The sequence below is a fragment of the Typopeltis vanoorti genome, chromosome 24 (genome assembly GCF_054136105.1).
Source record: "Typopeltis vanoorti isolate ZY-2024b chromosome 24, IOZ_Tvanoo_1.0, whole genome shotgun sequence".
Classification (NCBI taxonomy): Eukaryota; Metazoa; Arthropoda; class Arachnida; order Uropygi; family Thelyphonidae; genus Typopeltis; species Typopeltis vanoorti.
The window spans coordinates 8,289,849-8,302,282 of NC_143572.1; the positions used below are offsets into that span (position 1 = coordinate 8,289,849).

At 36.5% G+C, this 12,434-nt stretch overlaps 1 protein-coding gene across 1 annotated transcript in view; it reads left to right on the plus strand.

Moving 5' to 3' along the window:
• Positions 1-12,434, plus strand: part of LOC150092912 (protein phosphatase PTC7 homolog) — a 152,295-nt gene that overhangs the window by 33,393 nt on the left and 106,468 nt on the right. The gene's annotated exons all lie outside the window — the stretch shown is intronic.

Here is a 12,434-nt window from a genome sequence, read left to right on the forward strand (position 1 = left end):
AGTGTTTTTGTAATACAAAACACTGTATTTCTTTTATGTATCATATAAGACAATATTGATGTAGGTACTGACAGACGATCATCTTGTAAACAGATGACACATAAACTTACAGTATCGATAAATATGGTATAATACTGTAAATATATTTTATCTTCCTTTAGATTTTCTTTTCTCTAGCTTTATTGTAAGAATATAGTATATTATTTTACCTGTCTATTATTATTATTAGTAGTAGTATATTATTTTAACAGTCGATCATGCTGTATTCTGTCAAAAGATTTAAGCAAAATCCATGATACTCTATCCATTCCCCTTGTCTAGTTCAGTGGTAACATTGTTATAGAATGTGAGCAAGTTGCTAAAACATGACCCTCCCTTATAAACCCATGTTGTTCATTGTAAAGTAGAGATTGTCAGCCCATTTCTGAATGCGAGCTCTAACCAATTTTTCCAAAATCTTCACCACCACTCCTAAGATACTAATTGGTTGATAGGTTGATACATCGGTCTTTGCACCACCATTATGCAATGGAATTACCATACATTCTTTCCATTCTTATGGAATCTTCCCTGTTCTGAGACTCATATTAAACAGCCTGGTCAAAGGAATGGCCAGATCAGCTGAACACTCTTTTAGCACACGTGCTGATATTCCATCCGTCCCTATTGCTGAATTCTTATTCAATTTGTGCAACAGCTCTAAAACCTCGGCCTCACGCACCTGTGTGTCTTCATCTAGTGAAGACGTAACATTGAGCTCAATATTGCATACAGCAGGTTGATAGCTTTTAACAAAATGGGCACTCATTAGCTAAACAATCTTTTCTGCATCTGTAATCCTCTTGCTATCTGCATTTAGAAGTTATTCTTTCATATTCATTCTTTCTTTTACTTGCAGCATATCGATAGAATTCTTGTGTGTTGTCTTTCTTTAGCACTCAGAGCCAGTTTCTTTTCATACAGAGACTTTACTTTCCATACAACAGTTGTGACTATTTATCTCTCATATAGTCACATATATATATATGTGTGACATATATCAGTCACAGTCACACATATCATATCTCATATGTCTCTCATATAGTCACAACAGTTGTGACTATATTGGCGCTAGCGTCGCCGTAGCACGTGACGGTGAACTTGAGCTGTGCAGAAGAAAGTGATTTTTAATCGGTGAATAGTCTGTTTTTTCCCCCGTTTTTCTACATTTTTGAGTGCTAAATTGTTTCTCTGAATATGAGTGTACTTCAGTGGCTGTTTTTTGGAAGTTAGTTGCTGTCGCGATATAATATATTTTGGTTACTGTCGGAATCGAATGCGTAACGGTGGAAAACAAAATGAAGCTAAGTTTTCATTACTGTATTTAGTTATATTTCATTTTATTTAGTGTACTTAAATGTTTCGTTTTGTTTGTACTTTTTTCTTATTTATTTAACGGAATTTATTAATTGAATAATTAACGATTATGCTATTCGCCAGTAAGGAATGATGGCGGATTCAGCTGCAGTCACAAGTGGCGTATCACCAAGTCCTCTGCCATTTAAGAACTCTATTATAAGCAATATTATAAGGGACTTTGTGGCATGCAGCCCCTGCGGCATATATGCATCTCGGGAATTGGATATGTGGCTTGTGAAAGAGAGCGGAGAGCGTATGCGCGCAAAATGCAGGCAGTGGGAGGAAATAAGTGTATTCGAAATATCAATATCCGACCTTGTTGCTCCAGGAACGGAGAATGAATGTAGGAAGACAAGTAGTGTGATAGGAGAGAATGAAAAAAATATATATGTGAATAAGAAAATAATAGTTGATAGTGTGGAAGGCGTGAGTGACTGTGAAAGTTTAGGAGATGGTTTTGTTTGGGAGAGTGAATTTAGATTAAGAGTGACTGATCTGCAGAGGGAGATAGATGAGCTGAAAGAGGAGGTGGAATGTCTTGTGAATGAGACCAGAAGTATGAAAGATAAGATTAGGAGAATGGAAGAGATAAATGAAAGCCGAATCAGAGTAGGGGAGAGAGAGAATTTTGGGAGCATTAGAAGAGGAAGGAAATAGTAGAAGAAGAGAGGGAATGAGTGAGAGGTATGGGGGTGCTAGAAGAGGAGAGAATGGAAACAGTAGAAGAGAGGGAATGAGAGACAGGTATGGGAATGCTAGCAGACGAGAGGATGGAAACAATAGGAGAGATGGAATGTGAGAAAGGTATGGGAATGCTAGAAGATGAGAGGATGGAAACAGTAGGAGAGATGGAATGAGAGAGGGATATGGAAGTGCTAGAAGTGGAGAAAATGGAAACAGTAGGAGAGAGGGAATGAGAGAGATGTATGGGAGTGCTAGAAGAGGAGAGAATGGAAACAGTAGGAGGGAGAGGTATGGGAATGCTAGAAGAGAAAGAATAGCAGTAGAGGAGAGGGAATGAGAGAGACCTATGGGAATGAAAGAAGAGGAGAGAATGGAAACAATAAGAGAGAGGGAATGGTAAGAGGTATAATGTATGGCGACTCCATGATTCATGGTGTTCAAGATAGGATGCGTGAGGAGTGTTTGCCAGGAGGAATAATAGAAAGGGTGGCTATGGCAATTAAGAGAGGTGAAAGGGTGGAGGAGATGATTGTGATGGTAGGAACAAATGACTTAAGTGGTAATGTAAGTCAGGCAGCGAGAGAGATATGAGATTTTTGCTTGAGGCTGTATGGAAGAAGGCAGAGAGAGGAAAAATAGTGTGCGTGTTGCCTAGGTATGATAATGATGAGCTGAGCAGAAGAGCGGTGATATTGAATGGCATAATAGCGAGAATATGTGACAAGAGAGGACTGGTATATGTGGATGCTTGGAGTGCGTTTGAGGAAAGAGAGGAATTGTATGCGAGAGACCGCTTACATTTGAATGAGGAAGGACGTAGGCATCTGGAGAGATTGCTGTTCTGAATGAGTCAGTGTGTCCCAGTGAGGATGATAGCAGGGGTGGCCTCTTGTGGGAATGGATACTTGGGAGAAGGGAGACGACATCAGGTAACACTGAGCCCAGTGGAGTCTAGAAGGGATAATGCTGGGTATAGAAACAATGGCATTTATATGCTTTATACTAATGCCAGGAGTATCCGGAATAAGAAAGAGGAATTGGTGGCGCAGATAGCATCAGCCTGGCCAAAAGTTATTGGGATCACTGAGACATGGTTCACAGAAGGGGATATAATAACAGGAATAGAAGTCGCTGGGTACAGCATTTTTTGTCAGGATAGGAGGGGAAAGCGTGGTGGTGGGGTACTGCTTATGATAAGTGATGACCTATGTCCTCTAAGAGTTGAGGCTTTGGAAGGAAGTGAGATAAATGATTTTGAGAGTATATGGTGTGAGGTAGATGTAGGCAAGACAGGATATTTAGTGGGGTGTTGCTACAGACCCAGGAGCACAGAGGATGGGGACCAGGAGATGTTTAGACAGTTAAGTTTGGCAAGTGCAAGAACAATGATTGTTATGGGAGATTTTAACTACAGTAGTATAAATTGGAGAGAGGAAGATGCATGTAGCAATAGGGAAATGGAATTTCTAGAATTCTTGAGGGACAAATGTCTTAGGCAATATGTAACAGAGGGAACAAGAGGTTCAAGAGTTTTGGATTTGGTTATAGCATCAGAAGAGTTGATAATAACTGAGATGACATCTCTCCCACCAGTTGGTGAGAGTGACCATATGGTTTTGACTTGGAAAATGAATAGACATGCAGGAGTATCAAAGAGACGGGAACTTATATGGAATTATAAAGCAGCTGATTATAATAGTCTTAGACGTCAATTTCAGGAAGTTTCATGGAGGGAGGAATTGGAAGGCAGGATATCATTAGTGCATGGGAAATTGTGAAAGAATATTTGTTAGCAGCAATGGTAAGTTGTATACCACGAGTGAAGAAGTGGACACAATTTGGAGTAAAGTGGATGACAAATAATATTAAACAGGAATTGCATGCAAAAAAGAGGCTGTAGAAGAGATATAAGGAGACAGGTGAAGAGAAGATGCATGAAGAATAAAAGACACAAGCCCGAAGAGTGACTAATTTGGTAAGGAAAGCAAAACTGGAATATGAGAGGAGATTGGCCCTAAGATCCAAAGAAAAATCTTGGGAATTTTTTAGCTATGTGGCCAGTAGGTGGAGAAATGACTGTGGAAGAATGATATTGTGGAATAAAAATGGGAATAGAGTTACTGATGCAGAGGACATAGTGGAATTGTTCAATGAACACTTTATTGGAGTATTTCATCCTGGAGGAGTCGGTTTTAATGCTAGAGGGATAGGGCTGGTTCGAGGTTTAGAGGTACAGGAGGAGAGCGTGTTTCAGATACTGAGTACTCTGGATGTCAGTAAAGCTTTGGGACTGGATGGTATTTCACCACGAGTTTTGAGAGAATGGGCTAGGGAACTGACAGTGCCTTGAACCTGGCTTTTCAATGAAAGTCTGGCTGTGGGAAAGGTGCCCAGGGAATGGAAGGAAGGTAAGATAGTGCCATTGCATAAGGGTGGTAACAGACTGGAAGTGTCTAATTATAGGCCAGTCTGTGTGTTATCAGTAGTTAAGATCTTGGAGAAAGTAGTGAGGGACCGTATTCAGCATTGGGCAGATGAGGGTAATGTTATCTGTGAGAGTCAACATGGATTTGTGAAAGGACGCTCTTGTTTTAGCAATATGCTAGCCTTTTATAATAAAGTTACAAGAACATTAGATGAGGGAAGGGCATATACTGCAATTTTCTTAGACTTAGCGATGGCATTTGACAGGGTGCCACATGATAAGCTGATATTTAAGTTGCAGCACATGGGTCTGGATGTCAGATTGGTCAACTTGATTCAGGATTGGCTGTCTGATAGGTATCAGAGAGCCAATCCTGAATTATCAAACATGGAGTCTTGGATAGACTGTGTTTGATAATCCCGAAACAAAACAGGTCACTCGGCCAGGCAGGCTGGTAAAGATTAGAAGGGAACTTGATATTGTTAGCATTCAAGAATGTTGTAAGCAGAGGTAATCTAAGGTGGTTTGGCCACTTAAATAGAATGGGTGAAGAAAGGTTAGCAAAACAGGTGTTTGATGCCAAAATGGCATGTGAAAACACAGAGGAAGATCTTGGTCTAGGTGGATTGATTTAGTCAGAAGTGCTTTAGAAGCATGAAATGTTGGAGTGCAAACAAGTGATAGACTAATTTGGAGGAAAATTGTGGATAGGAGATTAATAATAATGTAAAGTTAATCATGTAGTACTGTCATGTAGTGCGAACATCCTTTGAGGGTACATATCAGAAAAAATGATGTTGAATCCCACCTAGGAAAAGTTTGATTATCAAACATGGAGTCTTGGATTGACTCTGTGTTCGATTATCCGGAAACAAAACAGGATTTTTCAAACCACTTCAATTCTCCAATGAGTAGGACAGTGGCTTCACAACCAGATAATGAAATTTATCTCCCACCTAAAGGCATTCACATAACATCCATGCCGTAGTGGGTTGGCTGTTGGTTGGAAAGTAGAAATGTTATCCACTTGGCCAACTTGGCCAGCGAAACAGAGTATATCTTGCTGTTTTATATGAATTTCTTATTAACATGTTTTTTGTTTGTTTGCTTTTCCCCAAATTTTAGTTCTATAGGTTAGTATTGGCATACTTAACATATTGTTCTGAATTTTATTTTAATAATATCTGTGCACCAGGGCATGTCGTGATTTTGATGTGTCCTTTTTCATCTTCATATTAAATTCTACTTAGTCAATCCTCTTCTACCTAATTTTATAGTGACACAAAGGGCATGCCATTTCTAGTCTCTATATAGTAGGAATTTTTTTTTTTCCCCCACTTGGTTAGACTATAATAAATTTAGTTTAATCTTTTATCCGCGTGTAAGCAAACAAAGTTTGCGCCTGAAGTATCTTCAGCACTAAGGCAACTCATGGTAAAGTTGGACCAAGCTCTCATCACTCCTTGTCTTAGTATCTCCATAATGCAAAGCACATCTCCTTGCAGACATGTATAATGCTATGCATTAAGAGAAGGGCCACTACCCAGACCTGTTTCAACCTTTATTGAGGTCTCATCAGTGGGAGTCAGACCCAGAGGTGGTGATACTAAGGTAGAAGCAATGGAGAAGTCATATTTACCTATACGAGTTGCCAAAAGGTGTCTCTATTATTCACTTACTCTGGATTTAGAGAAAGATGTTGGAAGTTTTTTTTCCACTTGGTTAGACTATGATAAATTTAGTTTAATCCTTAATTGAGGTCTCATCAGTGGGAGTCGGACCCAGAGGTGGTGATACTTAAGGCAGAAGCAATGGAGAAGTCATATTTACCTATACGAGTTGCCAAAAGGCGTCTCTGTTATTCACTTACTCTGGATTTAGAGAAAGATGTTGGAAGTTTTTTTCCTTTTTTTCCACTTGGTTAGACTATGATAAATTTAGTTTAATCCTTTATCCAAGTGTAAGCAAACAAAGTTTGCGCCTGAAGTATCCTCAGGACTGAGGCAACTCGTGGCAAAGGTGGACCAAGACTCATCACCATTTGTCTTAGTATCTCCCATAATGCAAAGCACAACTTCTTGCGTGAGAAGAATCTAGCTGAGTAGGCCAAAGGAAACGGTTGCATTCCCTTTGTCTGCTTTTGTTATGATAATCTGGCTATTATTCTGTAGCTCTTTTAGAGCAATAATTTCCTCATGAGGGATATTATTTTTATGAGGCTTAAAGGATATTATTGCTCTAAAAAGAGCTACAGAATAATAGCCAGATTATCATAACAAAAGCAGACAAAGGGAATGCAATCGATGGACACAACAGAATATGAAAACAAAATGCACACACTTTTACAAGATCAGTCAACATACAAAATTATAGATTGCAATCCCACCACAAAAGAATAAGGTAAGTAAATTATTGAAAAAAGTCACTTCTTGGCCCAAAGACACAGTAAATAAACTCAAGCCCTTCCATGTTAAAACACCTAGTATTTATGGAGCACCAAAAATTCACAAACAAGGTACACCCTTATGCCCTATTGTGGATAGTATAAATAGTCCCACATACAAACTGGCTGGACATTTAGCCAAACTACTAGCCACTCTCACAAACAATTCTCCCTCCTTTGTCAAAAATTCAGCCCACCTAAAAAAGCATCTTACAACACCATACATTAAAATGCTCAGACTTAATGGTGAGCTTTGATATCATCTCACTATTTACTAATGTACCACTAATAGAAACCCTCAATCTACTGAAGTCGCACTTCTCTCCTGATATATTTGAACTATTCAAATTCACAATACATGCAGGATATTTCACATGGAAAGGGAAAATATACAAACAAATAGATGGGACAGCTATGGGCTCCCCTCCCCCCCAGCCAACTTCTACATAGAACACCTGGAAAAACTAGCTATCAATCCGAAAAGATTTCTAGAATTCTTAATAAACATGAACTACACACTGTATTCAGACCGTGTGTCAAATTAGCAACTCTTATCCGTTCACCCAAGGACAGTATTCCTCCTTTATCACATCCAGGAGTCTACGAAGTACCCTGCTCTTGTAATCAAGCCTACTATGGTCAAACAGAAAGAACTGTGAACATCCGCATCAGTGAACATAAAAGATACATCCGGCATTATCACTATGGCAAGTCGGGCCTAGCAGACCATGCTTTGGATACCCCTGCACACAGGATCAACTGGAAGAAAACAAAAGTACTGCACAAAAGCTCTTACAAGTCAGAGAGATTGTTCTTAAAGGCAGTAGAAACTTTGAAACATACTCCAAATCTCAACAAATATGGCTGTATAAATTTACCTAAAATCTGGGAGACAGTAATCTTAAGATAAAACTAGTTGCTTTTTTTCTCTTTTTTTTTAGGACTTTAGTTTTGTGTGGTAGCTGCGTTTTTTTTTTTTTTTTTTTCAGATAGAGGGAGCCAAATTAGGACTTTAGTCTCTGTGTTGCTGCTACAATTTTGTTAAACTAGTCCATTATTACACATGTTGTTGGAGTCTCACATATTGTGACAAACTGTGTTTTTATGCTCTGAAGATGCTGGTTATAACACCAGCGAAATATCAGCAATAAGTCAATAAATAATTATTTACTTATTATTCTGTGTTCTGATATATACCGTCAAAAATAAAACATGTGCGACGAACACAAGCCTTTCTACACCTTGTATATTGTTATTAATGTTTCTTTTCAGTACTGCTGTATGTATTTTGTAGCTGAATGAAACTAATAATTTATTCCTCTAATATTTGAGCATAGACCTCATAGGGTAGACCTGAAACGAGGATATTAGATGATTAATGAGACCGAAACATACCAATTGGTCTATATCCGTAATTAAAGTTATGATGATATTTGAACATTTTGATTTATCCCCTTTAATTTTTTATTTTTTCCAGTAGTACAAAATTCTGCTACCAGGGGACACTAAACGCATAATATTTGCATAATCTCACAGTTTCTACTGATGAGCTGGTGGATGTAATGAAGACTGAAACGTATTAGTCTCTGGAGCTGTTCCTAATTGCAGGCGATTTTTATTTAATACATTTATTAGTCTCTTATATAGTTCTAAACCAGCATATTGAAATAATTCTGTATTTACCATAATTTCTTGGTGTTTTTCATTTTCTTTTTAATTTCAGTTAATTCATCTTATGTGAATGGTTTCTAATTTGTTACTGTATTAGGATTGGATTAGATTATTATGAGTGTTAAACTCATTATCTTTTTATACATTTTCATAATTATTATTCCATTCCCTTTTACTTATATATATATATATATATATATATATTTTATTTTTTATTTTTTTTTATTTTTAAAGAATTGAATGACTTAAACCGAGAGAAATGGAAAAAACAGTTTATTAGTACTACACAACTAGTTTCAGCTTTTTAACAGCCTTCGTCAGGTGCACATTATAAAAGAAATAACCATTAAACATGTAGGAAAAAACTGTAAACATCACGGAAAGTAAATGTATATATTTAACGTTAAAGTCAACGTATTCAAAGCTGTTCCCTCGTTGGCTACATTGTTAGACATGTACGTGCATACAGCATCTCGTGAACGCCAGTATTTGATCACAGCAAAATGACAGTCTGAAAGGTTGTAGCTATATACATGTATATATATGTAAATATATACATTTACTTTCTATGATGTTTACAGTTTTTTCCTCCATGTTTAATGGTTATTTCTTTTATAACGTGCACCTGATGAAGACTGTTAAAAAGCTGAAACTAGTTGTGTAGTACTATAAACTGTTTTTACCATTTCTCTCGGTTTAAGTCATTCAATTCTTTTTTAAAATATGTATAACAACCGAGTAAATCATTCTTCACACACACACATATATATATATATATATATATATATATATATATATATATATATATAAACAAAAAAAAACATTTGATGACATTTCAAATGACAGTGTCATAGATGAATAGGTATCATTAAAGGATAAGGAGAAAGAAATGCTTAGTGAATATGGTCATCTATACCAACTTTAAAGTGGTCTTGACTTGTTTAATTTGTTAAGCTGTACTTAACAGTGCATATAGTTCCAGTTTCTAATGCTTCAGTTAATACTCGTGTGCCACTCAAAACCTTTGGTCTTGTTGAAACTAGTCCTTTATATTCTCATTTTGAGTTTCTAAGCCATCAGAACCTACTATTTTTTTTCTGTAGTTACAATGCAAGTTAGACCCCAATGCTTAACGTCATAATCCGATGTATCTCTGATATCACCTCTTGCACTTGATGCCAAGGTTGCAACAAAAGACTGTATACACTGTTTCATATCTTCTAATATCTGTATCACCTATTGTACATATTTGACTCATATAAACATTGAAGCGTTCGTGTGATGATGATACATCTGGTATATCTACAGTTTTAAATGAGTATCAAGACTTAACATTTGAGTGAAATCAGTTTCATGGGAAGCATGCTATCTTTATACAACCATACCCAAATGTAACTGATGGAGGCACATGGAGTAAATTGTGCTATACAGGTTCTTCCCAGTCAAAGGAACAGTCATTTTTAAATGACTGGGATACATTTGTTAATTTTGAAATTCTGACCAATGTTTATAGTTTATCTAGCAGCATTCTGATATGGTCTGATGTCTTTTGTGGAATAGAAAATATATGGTGGGATTGAGAATGATAGATTACTTAGTAATGGATTAAGTGAGTGTGTGTGGAATGAGAAGTGCAGAAACACGTATACAGAAAATCACTGAACAGTGTACCAAATAATGTGTGAGAAGAACAGGAACAAAAACAACAGCAGTGAGTGAAAAGGACATGAAGAATAAAAGAAGGAAAAGAGATATATACTGCTGTATAGAGATTCCATAATTAGGGATGCATGAGATGGTAGATTCCAAAAACATTCTTTCTATTCTAAATTTATGATGGAGCATGGTTGGTTTTTTTTTTTTTCCAGATGATCCTATGAGTAGTATCTAATGCATAGTCTGCAAGACCAGACTGATCATATTTGTAATTGCAGATGTATTTTTTGTGTTCATCTATGTGGATGGTGGCTGATCTACCTGTCTATTCAAAGTATGCCAACTTGCAGGAACAAGGACCTTTTATACTCCAGGAACTGATAGAGGTGGGAGTTGATCTTTAGTGGAATGGATGAAGGTAGCAAGTTTCACCTGAAGCTTGATACCCTTATCTTATTATGGAAGTGACTTATTATGTGTGTACACAAATGCCAGGAGTATTAGGTATAAAGGGACTAAGTTTGTTGCCTTAGCGAATACATTGCATCCTTATATTACTGGCATTTGTGAGATCTGGCTCACAGATGTGGTGTATTAACTGGTATTGAGTGTAAAGGGTATAGTATTTTTACGAAGGAGAGGAGGGGATGTGGTACTAATGATGTTGGATGATTTGATTCCAGTTGGGTAGAAATCTATGATTGCAATATTAGTAACAGTTTTCCCATGTGGCAGCGAGTTTGAAGCCAGCCATATTGTGTGGAATAGAGTCTAACAAGATCAGATACATGAATGGGGTGTTGCTACAGATCTTGTGGACTGCTAGTAATCATGAAAAAGTAACAATGAGAAATTAACAACTTTCTCTTTGTGACTGCAGTTTTGCCATAAACGTCTATCTCATTTAACAACCACAAAAACTTTCAGAATATCCAAATTAAAAACCCTTAAATTTTGATCTCCAAACTATCTTCACTGGCATTCTGATAACCTTGTTAATTTCATTTCTAGTAAAACTAACCACTGTGTTGTTTATTACAAACCCTAGAAGAAACCCTTCTTCTAGTCTTACTGTTGACAACACCGAAATCTGGATATGAGATTATCTTTTTTGAACTAGCTCTAAACTTCAGATATTGTCACATCCAAGGAATGAAGTTTTCTCTTACTCAAATTTTCTTACTTTAGTTGTTCTCATATATATATATTTTTTTTTTTGGGGGGGGGGGAGGAGTTCTACTTCTAAGTGTGACAAGTGATACAAATCTTTTACAGAAGAGATCAGATTGATTAAATTCCAATCTTTTGCCACTGTGTTCTTTCAGATAGATTTTCATCATTTGTAGATAATTCTACTTACACTTTCTAAATATTTTCATTGTCACTATCAACAGAATTAGCATTGGTAAATTTTCCCAATTTTCTCTAAATCTGTTAAAACATAGTAGCTTTTCAGCACCTTATGATTCAACTCAAAACTAAAAGCAACAAATTTTGCTTCCTCTTCATTCATTCCTTGCATACGTTGTATTTTAGAACAATCTTTCTGTAAGCAGAATTTGAAGGTAAAAAGTATAACCTACAGGTTATACTTTTTACCTTCAAATCTTCTTACCTTCAATGTTAACAAGTTTCTTCTTTCTCTCTTTCTGCCCCATGCACAGTAGTTGTCTCTTTTTTTAGGTAGCATTGCTGAGAATTATTTGACATCTCATTTTTCACTGATTGATTAATTCTTTTTGATGCTTGAGCATTTTTATAAATCCCTAATATCCTAAATATTTTCATTGTCACTCTCAACAGAATTAGCAGTGGTAAATTTTCTCACTATTCTCTAAATCTGTTAAAACATATAGTAGCTTTTCAGGTACTATATTTCAGGTCCAAGAATAATGTGCATCCAGTTATTTGTTACTGTTGACAGCACAGTAACAATAACTTCAGAATTGATGTTTGGAATTTTTTTATTTTCACAAAAACATGAAGGTGTCACCCACATTTAACTATGTTAGAACTGCACAAAGGCTGTGAATTGTTTAGGTAGGCCAGAAATATACAAAAATTTTAAGGTCAGCATTTTCATATAACTAAAAAATATTTATGTACATGATCCATAAAGAGTTTTTGAGCTGAACTTTTCTAGGCCACCTGTTCAAA